This window comes from Myotis nattereri, assembly GCF_964212035.1.
Source record: "Myotis nattereri genome assembly, chromosome: 2".
Taxonomy (NCBI): Eukaryota; Metazoa; Chordata; class Mammalia; order Chiroptera; family Vespertilionidae; genus Myotis; species Myotis nattereri.
Window position 1 is genome coordinate 32,288,733 of NC_138076.1, and position 14,425 is coordinate 32,303,157.

The 14,425-nt window shown below is 39.3% G+C and overlaps 1 protein-coding gene across 1 annotated transcript in view; it reads right to left on the reverse strand.

Moving 5' to 3' along the window:
* MYO16 (myosin XVI) overlaps positions 1-14,425 on the reverse strand; it is a 418,102-nt gene that overhangs the window by 140,815 nt on the left and 262,862 nt on the right. The window lies entirely within an intron of this gene.

Here is a 14,425-nt window from a genome sequence, read left to right on the forward strand (position 1 = left end):
TTGCACGAAGAGATTCGTGCAATAGGCCTTCCTTTCCCCTGGCTGCTGACACCGGTTTGCCTCTGGCATCCAGGGTCCAGGCCTTTGCTCTGGCCGAGTTCTGGCCAGAGCCAGCCCCAGAAACATCAGGCTTAGCTGCTCCGCCAGCCTGGAAATGTCAGGCCTCGCTGCTCCGCCGGCCCTGGGGCCGTGAGGTCTCCCTACTCCGCAGGCCCAGAAACTTCAGGCTTAGCTGCTCCGCCAGCCCCAGGGCCGTGAGGCCTCACTGCTCCGCCGGCCCCGGAAACGTCAGGCCTCGCTGCTCCACCAGCCCCAGGCCGTCAGGCTTCACTCCACCACTTGGAGCCTACATATACAAATTAACTGCCATCTTTGTTGGCGGTTAATTTGTATATCACACTGATTAGCCAATGGGAGGCATAGCAAAGGTATGGTCAATTACCATGTTTGTCTATTATTAGATAGGATATACTATTATATATAAATACTAACAATAAAACAAATTACTTTTATTCCAAAATTGAATTCTGTTCAACATAGGCATCTTTATTTTATATAATAGAAATATTTACTTGTTAAATTGCTGCAAAATTTTTAAGTAATAGGGTCTTATACTAATGAAGTAATTGTCATAGAGAAATAAAGTACATTGTGAAAATACTATTAAATGGATCAGTTTCAGCTGTAAATTACCCTTAAATTACCCTTAGCTAAAAATAGTTTCTACCCTAAACATAGATCATCAATAGTGTCTATTGTGATTTGATGTTCTTATTGCTAAAAATATTTCTACTGCATAAACTGATCCTGCACCTTTGCAATATCAAAGAGGGTGCTTTTAGTTGAAGCATTTCAAATAATAAATAAATAAATATCAAGTAATGCCACTGTTTAATCAATATAGGAGTACTAATCTATGCATTGTTGTACAATTCTCATATGGCTAGAAATTTCAGAGAATGACTCAGAGTATTTTAGGGGGAGTGAGATAATATTTTAAACTATGACAAAGGCAAGATTGAGATCATTATCTCACACTAAAGTCTAAATAGCCAAAAATAAGTAAAATCTAAATGGTTACCCTAAAATGGTAATATCCTACATAATAAAAGGCTAATATGCAAATCAACTGGATGGCAGAATGACTGGTCACTATGATGTGCACTGACCACCAGGGGGCAGACACTCAATGCAAGAGATGTCCCCTGGTGGTCAGTGCGCTTCCACAAGGGGGGAGCCGCTCACTAAGAAGCCAGGCTCACAGCTGGTGAGCGCAATGGCAGTGGCAGGAGCCTCTCCCATCTCTGCTGCAGGTGGGTGGTTAGGAGTGAGGGGTCCCGGACTGAGAGAGCCCTGTACTGCAAGAGGGATGTCTGACTGAGGGCTTAGGCCCAATCCCCCCCTAAGTCAGCAAGTGGACATCCCCCAAGGGGTCCTGGGCTGCGAGAGGGCACAGGCCAGGCTGAGGGACCCCACCTCCCAGTGCAAAAATCTCGTGCACTGGGTCTCTAGTTTAGGTATAATAAAACCAGAAATGTTAAGCTGGTTAGATACTGAAAACTATTTTGACCCACTAATGAGTTTTGTATAGCATATCAATGAATGCTATATCTTGGACACAAAATTTAGAGCTCACCTATAAAACTACACAGAAAACTAAGACATTATTCTTTCATGTCTTAGTTTATTCACCAAATATTTGTTGGTCATCTATTATGGGCATACAGAAGTTCTTCCTTAAAAGAGTTGAGTCTACCAGGAATGACAAATATTAAAAATCCTGGTAATGAAATGTGCTGAGACTCACAAAAAAGATATGCAGGGTAAAGATAGTTGGGGTAACCAATGTCCTGGTTTGCCAGAGACAGTCCCAGTTTATACCAGTATTCCTGTCAAAATTATTAACCCTTTGCAGTCGTTTGTCTACTCTCAGCCACCAAAGCTTTTTTACCGTTCCGGTCATATGTCTGCTCTCAGCCACCACAGCAAGGAACCGTACGAATCTTAACTCTATTCATTCATGTATCAGTTCATAATTTCTCTGAAAGCTCTTAAGTGTCTAAGCGACCTTGTCACGAACCAAAACATTGCCCCGACAAATTGGAGGTATCAAAACTCAATATAAACAAACACGGTCGTTCCACACTCGCCATGCAAAACACCGTGGTGAGTCAGTCGCCTTTTGAGAGTGAAGAAATCATCAGGCTTCAGAGATACTTCGCAGAATTTCAAATAAAGCTTTACAAATTACGTTTAACTGTAATTAGGCATTCTCGCTTGTTAAGATATTTCAAAATAATACTCCAAAATGGCAAAAAGAAAGTTACCGAAAGAAGTGTACTGCGAATCTGAAAGTAACGATGAAGAGTTTTATTTTGGCACCTTGAATACTGACTCTGACGTAGAAAGTGATAACGTTTGTAGTGATTCTACTAGTAGTGACATAGTTCCAAAAAAGAATTAATAAATCTTGTTAATCCTTCATAATCTTGCATGTTATGTATCACTGCTCTTTCAATGGAAATTAATTCCGACCAGTACGACACCCATGTCCAAATTTAATACAACTGCAAAGGGTTAATAATGCCCCATGTCACTATGAAACATGCCCTGGTTTGGTCAATATACTATATGATCACCCTTGTCTTTAACAACATAAGCTATTACTTTATAGACTAAGCATGCCCATATTATACTGCTCTAGAGACTAGAGATATAGTCTCAAGTTTAGTGTGTATGAAGATAATGCTTGAATAACCTTAAGTCTCCTATTAACTCATTGGACTCTGAATGTGAAGATGATGGGGCCCTTTGCACCGAGTTAACACAGCATGTGAGGCCTGAATTAGCCATATCCATTAAGATGACTATTATGGACTGAATGCCCCCCTCCGCCCATTCATACGTTAAAGCCTTAATTCTCAATGTGACTGCATTTGGAAATAGAGCCCTTATAAGGAGGTGCTTAAGGTTAGATTAGATCTGGTGGGAGGACCTAATTCAATAAGACTACTATCCTTCTATTTTATTTTAGTTTTTATCACCATTTATCCCCCCTATACCCTCTTTCACCTTCACTTTCTTCTTCCTCCTGTAATTAACACACTGTTGTCTGTGTCCATGAGTTCTTCCTCTCTTGAGCTATCTGTCGGCTCTCTATCTGTGTCTATCACTATTTTGCTTATTAGTTCATTTTGTTCATTTGATTCCACATATGTGTAAAATCATATGATACTTGTCTTTCTCTGACTGGCTTATTTCACTTAGCATAATGTTTTTTAGGTTCATACATGCTTTTGCAAAGGGTAAGATTTTCTTCCTGTCTATGGCAAGGTAGTATTTCATTGTGTAAATGTGCCATAACTGTTTTATCCAAGGACTAATGTCCTTTTATTTATTTATTTTTAATATATTTTTATTGCTTTTTTACAGAGAGGTATAGAGAGTTAGAAACATCGATGAGAGAGAAACATCGATCAGCTGCCTCCTGCACACCCCCTACTGGGGATGTGCCCGCAACCAAGGTACATGCCCTTGACCGGAATCGAACCTGGGACCCTTCAGTCCGCAGGCCGACGCTCTAAAATGTCCTTTTAGAAGAGACACCACAGAGTCCTCTCTCTGTCTCTTTCTCTCTGATTCTTGCTCTTCCTCTCTCTGCATACACGCACCAAGGAAAGGTTATGGGAGCACATAGTGAGAAGGTGGCCACCTGCAACTCAAGGGGAGAGTTCTCGGCAGACATCAACCCTGATGGCACCCTAATCTTGGACTTCAACTATCCAGAGCTGTGAGAAAATAAATGTCTGCTGTTTAAGCTCCCAACTGTATGGCATATTATTATTGCAGGCAAAACAGACAGAGATGATGGCGCAAACTGTTATACTGAAGGGTTCAGCTCAACCAAGATGTCTGGAACTTCTTTAGTTAAGACAGAACCAAGTAAGAAAATGAAAAGAATGCTTCAGAGGTAATAATTTAACTGATGCATATGGAATTTTGTACATTTAACTAAAAAAGACAAGATAATCAGATTTGGGATTTGAATTCCTTTGAAATCAAATATCTCTGGACTTTAATTTACAATACGCATTAATTTTTGAACTTTCATTTCTCACTGGGAACTTAATAATAATGGAAGATTTTTAGTCAAATTTGGGGAATATCTAGGTGACTGCAATTTTTATTTGAATTGCTCTTTTGTTTTATTTTAGTATTTTCATTTATTCCGGTTGCAGAATACCTAGTAGACTCTGTTAGCCAAGAAGTCCGAACAGGAAATGGGAAATAGAATGCATTCACAACTTGGAATACTGAGTGCATTTGCGATCAATTAAAGTAATTCATTGTTGGCACACTTCAGAATCTTTGAGCAAACATCTGTATTGCGTATCAATGGTAAAGGGGAATATATAGAAGCAGTGTGGAGCTTATGCAGGTGAGAGAAAAAATGATTTGAAAGACTAGACATACCCCTCAGGGATATAACAACATCCCTAGTGTGTACAGACTTATTAGATGAGTCCAGTGGTTCCAGAACACAATACACCACAGAGCCAAGGAAACTCCCTCTTCTTTTCCAACATTTTCTTAATGATGAAGGTAGGGTGACACTCTGGGAAACTCTTACACTTTATAAGGGAAAGTGAAGTGACCGACTAGTCTCATTGGTAATTTTGGTGAAAAAAAAAAATAAACAAAACCAGAGCATTCTCATCTGCTTGTGAACAACATGCTTGCAAAGGAACTGTTTTCCTCAAGTCCTCAAAGCTTCAAGCTTTACCTGAACAGCATCCTTCATGGGAAGGTCTGCAACTGTGGGTATAGTCCCCTAATTCTTGGGTTCTATTATCAGGCACGTCTGCCTCTTACATCAAGCAATGTCCTTCAACCCAGACTTTATGAGCAAGAAAGGTGATGTTTTTATCTGTCCTTGGCCTCATCCTTTTGTCTTCTCATTTTGGTCAAAATTGGATGAGTAATAGATGATATTGATTAGGTCTCTTCAAAGATCCCCATTATGCCCTGAGGTACTTTGTATTCTCCTAAATTATTAAGATCATTCAGATATAATGAAAGAAAACTACCACATGCTAATAGTCACAATAAACAACATAATTGCTTTATGAAAAGAAGTGAATGATCTAAAGTAATAAAACAAGCAACTTAAAGGTAATTGTTTAAAACTACTTTGATCCTGAAAGCAAGGTCATTTTGTGATTATGTTTTGTACGATGAAACTTATAATTAAAAACATTGAGATACATCACTGGAGGGAAGTGAAGAAGCCCAGGTAAATCAAATAACAAATAAGATTCAGGATTCTGGCATTGCATTTTTTAATTTACTCTTAAAATTGTATTAAAAATGAAATGCAACTGATATAATATTGAATTCATCCTGAAAATAGCATCTTGTCTATTTTCCAGGAATAGTAATAATCACCCTGATTTCATTTGTTTCACAATGAATGCTTACCCACATGGAATTATACATTGAGTGGCCAGATTATTATGACAACCCCATCAGTACAATGCAATGAATTAGTTATGCAAATAATAATAATAATAATAATAATAATAAAACCTTGAGAGTATTTGCTTAGGAAGTTTTCAATATTCAGTATTTTTGGAAGTATCAATGAAGTACTGATGGGGTGGTCATAATAATCTGGCCAATCATAATAATATGGCCACTCAGTGTATATTAACTAGAGGCCCAGTGCACAAAATTCATGCACGGGGGTTGTGGGGAGTTCCTCAGCTCAGCTTGCACCCTCTCGCAAACTGGGACCGCTGCCTGCCCCATTGCCCTTAACCATTCGTCTGCCTGCCTACCTGATGGTCTCTAACTGCTCGCCTCCTGCCTGATTGCACCTAACTGCCTCTGCCTCAGCCCCTGCCACCACAGTTTCATATAAAAGGACATCCAAAATGATGTCTGGAAGGTTGTTCAGCTGTCCAGTCTAATTAAAATATTATGCTTTTATTAATATAGATTTTAAGTCATTTAAACTGATCACTTTGGGATATTGTTTCTAAGGTTGTCAGAAAGTTACTAAAAGGTTTTTTGTTTTCATTTACTATATTATTTTAAACTAGAGGCCCGGTGCCCAAAAATTTGTGTGTGCACTTGGGGGGGGGGGTCCCTCAGCCCGGCCTGTGCCCTCTCGCAGTCTGGGACCCCTCGAGGGATGACGACCTGCTGGCTTAGGCCCACTCCCTGGGGGGATTGGGCCTAAGCTGGCAATCAGACATCCCTCTGGCAGCCCGGGAGCCCTTGGGGGATGTCCACTTGCCAGCAGGGAGCAGGCCTAAGCTGAAGTCAGTCATCCTTAGCACTGTTGAGGAGGCGGGAGAGGCTCCCACCACCACCACTGTACTGGCAGCCATCAGCCTGGCTTGTGGCTGAGCAGAGCTCCCCCTGTGGGAGCACACTGATCACCAGGGGGCAGCTCCTGCATTGAGCATCTGCCCCCTGGTGGTCAGTGTGTGTCATAGTGACCAGTCATTCTGTTGTTAGGGTCAATTTGCATATTATCCTTTTATTATATAGGAGTGCCTGGCCAGCCTGGGTGAGAGCCTGATGGCTGTTTGCAGGCTGGTTACAGCCCCTGCAGGGTGGGGGGTCTTGTTGGGGTGCCTGGCCAGTCTGGGTGAGGGGCTGAGGGCTGTTTTCAGTCTGGCTAAGCCTCCCAGTGGGGACCCTCACCCCATGAGGGTGTGGCCAGCCTGGGTGAGGGGCTGGTGGCTGCTTGCAGGCTGGCCACTGCCCCCAGCCACCCAAGCTCCCAGTGGAAGCCTGGCTGGAAGTAGGTATCTTTGTTGCCATGAGCGGAGGCCACAGCTGGCTCAGGGCAGGTAGGAAACTTGGCTTCCTCCATCACCCGGGCAACCAAGCCTCCTGCTTGCTCCAGCTCCGTGGCTGCCGGCTGCCATCTTGGTTGGGTTAATTTGCATAAAGTCGCTCTGATTGGCTCTTATAGGGCATAGCGAAGGTACGGTCAATTAATATCTTTGTCTTTTATTAGTGTATTTAAAAATGTACAGTACTCCATTTTTAAGGATCACCTGTCTTACTATTCTTTGAACTAGTTTTTCAGCTATTATGACTAATTCATCCACATTCCATCATCCAGCTGCATGTCACCATTGAATTTACAAGATGGCTGTGAGTATGGGAATAACTTGTGGCCCATGAAACTCCCAAAATTAACTGGATTTTTTTTTTTATAGCAAACAGACCAAAGATAATCGAGAGTGAAGGGCCCACCATTAAATTTTATAAATCTCCAGGGATTTCTTTCTCCATTGATGTCATAGTGCTGCTCTGGCATTCCTATCCTATTTCCTTTGGATGCTAATAATAATCAAGAACAAAGAGATAATGCCAGGCCATTATGGCTCAATGGTTGAGCATTGTCCCATGCACCAAGAGTCCACTGGTTCAATTCCCAGTCAGGGAACATGCCCAGGTTTCTGGCACATTCCCAGTGGGGAATGTGTATAAGGCAGTTGATCGATGTTTCTCTCTCTAATTTGGCAAAATTACCCTGAAGAATAGGACCCTTTGCCAATTAAAGCCTTTAGAATATTTAGTAGCTCCTAAACTTATTAATTCACATTTCTATTAAAGCTATAGTGGTAGTAACTGGCATGACCTCCATGTAACAAGACTGAAGGGTCCCGGGTTCAATTCCAGTCGAGGGCAGGAACCTTGATTGCAAGATCCTGGGCATGCAGGAGGCAATCAATCGATGTGTCTCTCTCACATTGGTGTTTCTCTCCGTCTCTCCCTCTCCCTTCCACTCTCTCTAAAAACCAATGGAAAAAATATCTTTGAGTGAGGATTAAAACAAAAAAAGACTAAATGAGATAACATTTACAAAGAGTTCAGATAAGTACCCAGGGCCTAGTTGGTACTGATACATGTTATTTAAGGCAAATTCAAATAAAAGCTCTAGCATTTACTAATTACATAATAACTAATATCTTCATGATGAAAGCAGTTCCTTCCAAAGATTATTATGAGGAATAGAATAATAAGTATAAAGTGCAGATTTAGAGTTTGACCCACGGTGGGTACATAATGATGCTCAATGATGATGCCTGTATTGCCATTTCTGGTTTCAGTGCTTTTCCAAGTCATAACGACGTTTTTACTCAGAAAAAAATGGTTGTATAAAATAAGAGTGAACTAATAAATAATGCAGAAGGAAAAGATGAATGAATGAATGCTGTTATGAGAGATCATATAGCTCATTAGATTAGAAATAAGGACCTAACCTCATTATGAAAGTACAAAGGAAACATAAAAGTCACCTCTCATTATTTGTCCTTTTTCTATGGAATTTGTTGTCCTGACTCTATCATAAAGGGGGTGAAAGAGATTAGATAAGGGGTTAGCTGCTCAGGGATTAAGACTGCCCACCTTCTGATTACGTCAATGTTTACTGGAACACTAGCTCACCCATTCATTTATACACTGTATATGGCTGCTTTCTGCCACAAGGCAGAGTTGGGTAGCTGCATCAAGATCTTGTGGCCTAACAGCCTAGGATAATTGCTATGCAGCCCTTTATGGAAAAAGTTTGCAGGTCCCAAGAGTAGGTGATGAGGGGATTTATGATTCATAATCTACTGATCCGTGTGACAAATTCCCTATAAAGGTATACTTCATTATGTATAAGTTGAAATGGCTTCTGGAATCTATTACTTATACCTCTCTCCTATTTTATATTCCATTAAAAAGTAGTAAGTCCTTTTTCCTAAACGTCATTAAAACCTTAGACAATCAGCCAATCCTGCAGAAGGGTTTTAACAGAAAGTTAGATTTGGCAAAATTATCCTGAAGAAAATGTACCCTTTGCCAATTAAAGCCTTTAGAATATTTTAATAGCTCCTGAACTTATTAATTCACATTTCAATTAAAGCTATAGTGGTAGTAACTGGCATCACTTCCATGTAACCAGAAAAAACTTGTGGAAGATTCCAACCCCTATCTGTGACTGATGATTCTGCTTCACTGGGCAGCCGCTGCCCATTAGTTTAATCCAATAAGCTGAAGTGTGCCCTCTTTCATCCGTCTCCCCACACCCAATTTAATCCCAGCTGTGTTCTTTCACAGCTTGACCTTTCAGCAACAACTGTGTCATTTAGACAAGCTAAATGATTCAGACTATTTCTAACAGGGATCTTATCCAGTAACAATCTCAAAACACAGATCATGCACCCTCACCATGCCAAGCATAATAGCAACCCTTGTGGTGCTTTCACTGGGCAAGTCCTTCTGTCTTTTCCAAATAAGTTCACCTCATTAAAGGGTCAACCTCTCCCTGTAATGATGTTGTCCTACTCTCTGCTGCCAACCATAAACAAGCCCATAGATGAATGATGGATATGACCCCTAGAAGCTTGCCACCCAGGAGAGGATGACTATTTGGAGGGTTAGCACCCTGCGAAGAGTAGAGATACATATGATTCATTGAAAAGCTATGTTAATTTAATTTTATTTTATTTTAAATATGTTTTATTGATTTTTTACAGAGAGGAAGGTAGAGAGATAGTTAGGAACATCGATGAGAGAGAAACATCAACCAGCTGTCTCCTGCACACCTCCCACTGGGGATGTGCCCGCAACCCAGGTACATGCCCTTGACCGGAATCGAACCTGGGACCCTTCAGTCTGCAGGCCAATGCTCTATCCACTGAGCCAAACCGGTTTCGGCTGTTAATTTTAATGTCACAAGAATATGGGCTACTAAAGAGAGCTTTGTAAAAGAGTGGTATGGCACCACATAAGGGACAAGGCATGGTGCCATACCTTGAGGAACTTCTCAAAACCATTTCTTCCGCATTCACCCATGATGATTTTCCACAGTTCTATAATTTGGCAAAAATGATGGTATTATATTATTTAATACATCAAACTCACATACTAGTACACTTCCTGGAGAGATACGAAAATAATATCATTCCTATGGATGGGCATGGCTGTGGAAGACTTTTCATTGTTCCCTATTACTTGCATTCTCTTCCTTTAAGAAGATGTGACAGCTTGTCTCAAAGTTGGCCACTGTCAATTGCTCCCTTCCCACTTGAAGGATTTGGGCTGGTCGGCAACTGCTTTGACCAATAGAGCACAGAGCCAGTGATGCTGTACTAGCTCCACGCCCAGGTGTGAAGAGGGCTGAAAGTTTCTATTTTTGCCTTTTGGAACTGATAGCCACAAGGTAAGAAGTCCATGACATTCTGATGGAGAGAGAGGCCACACGGGGGAACACGGAGGCACTGGACACACCAGGGAGAAGCCGTCTTGTACACCCAGCCCCACTGAGCCCTTCAGCTAACACCAAACTCTTCTTCTGTATAGCAGCAACTGTCAGGAAGACCACAGACAAGAGCTGCCCACAGAACAGTTAACCCACAGAACTGGGAGAAATAGTAGATTGCTATTGTATGCCACTAAATTTTGGGATAGTCTGTCATACAGCAACAGACAAGCGAGCCAGAAATGACACTTTCTCACTCTTCGTTGTGTGTTTTGTGGTACCTCCTGAGTATGATACCTTTCCTCCCTAATGATGCTAACCTTGGCCAAGTGACTGCCATTAACCAGTGAGAAAAAGGGAGTATCATATGCCACATCAGAACTTGGATCAGGGCCCCACTTTTATTATCTCATTAACTATTAATTACCTCCTTATAGGCCCCATCTCCTAATACAGTCATATTGGGGATTAGAGCTTCAACATATGAATGGGGGGGGGGATACAATTCAGTCCAAGCAATATGTAATTTTATGTATCACGATTTTTATATAATAATTCAGTTCTGTTGCTCCTTTTCTTCTTCCTCATATATCCAAACTTGTGAAGTTTCCTGCCATGAGAGACAAGATCTTATATCTTTATCGTCCCCCTAGGAAGCTTCTGACACTATCAGGGAAAAATTCAACAAGCATACTTCTACACTTAATCAAAATAGGATCCTCTCAACTACAACAATTCTCCTCTTTCAATTAGGAAGACTCAGCATGATGAATAGTAATTAAAGCCCAGATACCAGGGAGCAAATTTGTAATAAAATCATGTGCACTTGCAGATTCTACTGGAATGTCCATTGTCCACATCACATTTGTTATCATGTTGGATATCAGAAACAATAAATGCTGTCCACATAAGTAGGTGTTTGCCTCAAAACTGGACATCTTTTTTATATTTGTCCCTTTTTTTTGTAACCACATTCCTTTTTGTATACTAAACAAAGTCATTTGTTTTGACAGGATTTTATTCTCTAGCAGTTAAGACAAGGTGCGATGAATAGAAAATAAATATTTTACATAAGAAAAATACATTCTGTTGTCTGATAGTTTGGCAACCAAAATTTTCTATTAAATTGCACCTCTAGGCTTTTTATATATAATGATGCTTGATAGCCTGGGGAGATTTCAAAGTTCTGATGCGCTTTCTGAATAATAAATCATGTTATTTTCTGACGTGACAGTATGTCGATTGTGTTTTATTCAAGTTCTATTAAAACATATTATCTCTATTTATTGGTATTTTTGTGATAATATTCCAGACTGGCATCCTTCATTTAAGATAAATGATGACAATTTTCCATTGAAATAAATTAATAAAGCAATTTCTATTGATATGTCATTGCAAATAAAGATAATAATTAGACATCACATTGCCTTTTAAATAAGGGGTTGACTAAAGAAATGCAAAGATTTTCAAAAAATATCATTTCCCATCCCCACTACTCTTTTAAACAAATAAAGTACAGCTATGGTCTCTGTTACTCAGGAACATTACTTCAAATTGAACAACCATTAATATTCAAGGTCAGGTTCATTCTGAAAACATTGATTAAACACCAAAAATGCACAGGAATTGTGATTGAATAAGAGATGTCCTTGCCTAGAAGTCATAGTACAGCAAGAAAAGCATATATATAAAAAAATTGTACTTAATTTTAAAAGACACTCATTGCATATGCTATTTTAATAGAAATAAATCTTCATAGAGTGTATATGTAAAATTAGATTTAAAAAATAAAGATAAAACTAATTTTCTAATCATTATGATATATAATATTGTAACCTCCACCCCCGCCCTCCCCTCTCCCCCCTGCCACACACACACACACACACACACACACACACACACACAGCCATTTTCTCTACCCTTTTCTCAGGGAATAGGGCAATTCAAATAACTGCTTGCTGGAACAGTAGTCAAGCAAAATAAGCCATTCAGAAAAAGACAAATACCACATGATCTCACTGATCTGTGGAATCAAATGAACAAAAGAAACTGAGGAACAAAATAGACCAGAGGTATGAATACATGGAACATACTGACAGGTGTCAGAGGGGATAGAGGACTGGATGGATTGGATGAAAGAAGGTGAAGAGATTAGCCAAAGAATATATATACATAGCCCTTGGATACAGACAATAGTGTGGTGATGGTGATGGCCATGGGAGAGTGGGTGGGGTAAGGCGGATGGATGGAGGTGGGCAAATGTGGGGGGAAATGGGAGGACACTATCTATAATAGTGTCAACAGTAAAAACAAAATAAAAAAAAGAATTATACAGCTACCAAAGGTTATACTTGAGGAAACATAAGGGGGCCTTTAATGCAAACCTTCTTTGATTCCATGATTCTAGAACACTTTAACAAAGTAAGGAAACAGAAAAAAATGCATTAAATATATTTTTAAAAAATTTCACAGTTAGATTAATCCTATTTCATATCCAATATAGAAATCCATCAACAGTCTTTTTCAAACTCCAAGTGTATACAGATCACTAGGGAATCTCAAAATATTTTCAGATTTCAATTAATAATTTAATAAATCATTGAGATTTTGCAGTCTCAAAAAGTTCACTTTGATTATCAAGGCATTCACATACTTTCAGCTCTTGGCTGGGAAAACACACACACACACACACACACACACACACACAAAAAAAAAAAACAGAACAAAGTCATAGCCCCAGATGACTAGGTATTTGAGGCCAGTGGTTCTCAAAGGGTTGTTCACATATCAGCAATGTCAGCATCACCATTAGAAATGAGAATTTCACAGCCTCACCTAGGCCTACTGAGTGGGAAACTCGGGGGTGCTGCCCTAGAATCTGTTTTAACAAGCCTCGAGTGATTCTCATGGACAATAACATTGGGGAACAGCTGTTCTCAGCAAAATTTGGGAAGGGAGTTACTTCTACTGCCCAAACTCCAATTTACCAAGACCTGTGACCCTCTGATATCATATGCGACTAGCAGGTCCTACACCTTACCCCTCACCACAAGACACACCAGGGGGTCCTGGGATTTTAATTTGTATTGATTGCCATGTGAAAGGTCTTGGGTGAATTTGGAACTCTATTACTTTAAACTTGTTTAGGGGGAGATTTTAAACTCATTAATCCAAAGACTACTTGTACTTAAACAAGTGGGAAGGATTACTTTGAATGCCCAAACTATTATGTGTGGGAAATATATTGCAGTTCTTCCCTATAAGTAGGAGACAGTGTGTCTATTTACTCGTTCATAAACATCTTTAAAGTTTTAACCCACAGATATTTTGTCAATCTGAAATATAAACCTGCAGGTTAAACATATTCATTCCCCAAATAATTTATCGTGACTTGTGGCCAATTTTATCTTCTCTTCTGCAGATATTCTATCAGTTTTTTTAAAGGATAGCTGAAGAAAACTCATATGATTTTTATCTGCTTCTCTGCGTTTTTGTGAAATTTACCAAAACACACAATGAGGAAATGCTACTTCTTTCTTTTGAAAAAACAAATGTTAAAGAAATTGAATATAGAGTTTTAGTCATAAATACTATGCCCTTTGTTCTGAGCTAAATATTTCTAACTTATTAATTTAAGTTTAGCAGCTTCTCCAGACTAGTGACTCAAATGGAACTTCTGGTCAACAAAATTCTCAAAATCTCTTTTGTTAAATGAATGGATCGTCAAAAATATTTTTCCATACTCTATTGTACAGTTAGTTTTCAATCTTAAATGCTAGATTTTATTCTTACATCTTTATTACTATTTTATATCAAAACTATTTTAAAATTTCATCTTTTTATATAGGATTAACAAATGCTTTCTGGTTTGTCTGCCCCCCCCCCCTTTCATTGATTCCTTAAAATCAGACATTTTCATCTGTTTTAATAAAGCTTTATCTTCAAAAATAGGTGATGGTCTAAATTTGGCCCATGAATTTTTTATCATCCCCTAATCTAAAACAATGTTTTGTTCATAGATATAAAAAAGAAAATAATCACATATATATGTTCTTCCTTCAAATAATAACCTTTATGTAAACATTATAGGTGACAATTTTGTAAATCTTTAAATCCAAGGAACGCCCCAAACTTAAGAGAACATGAAAATGATTT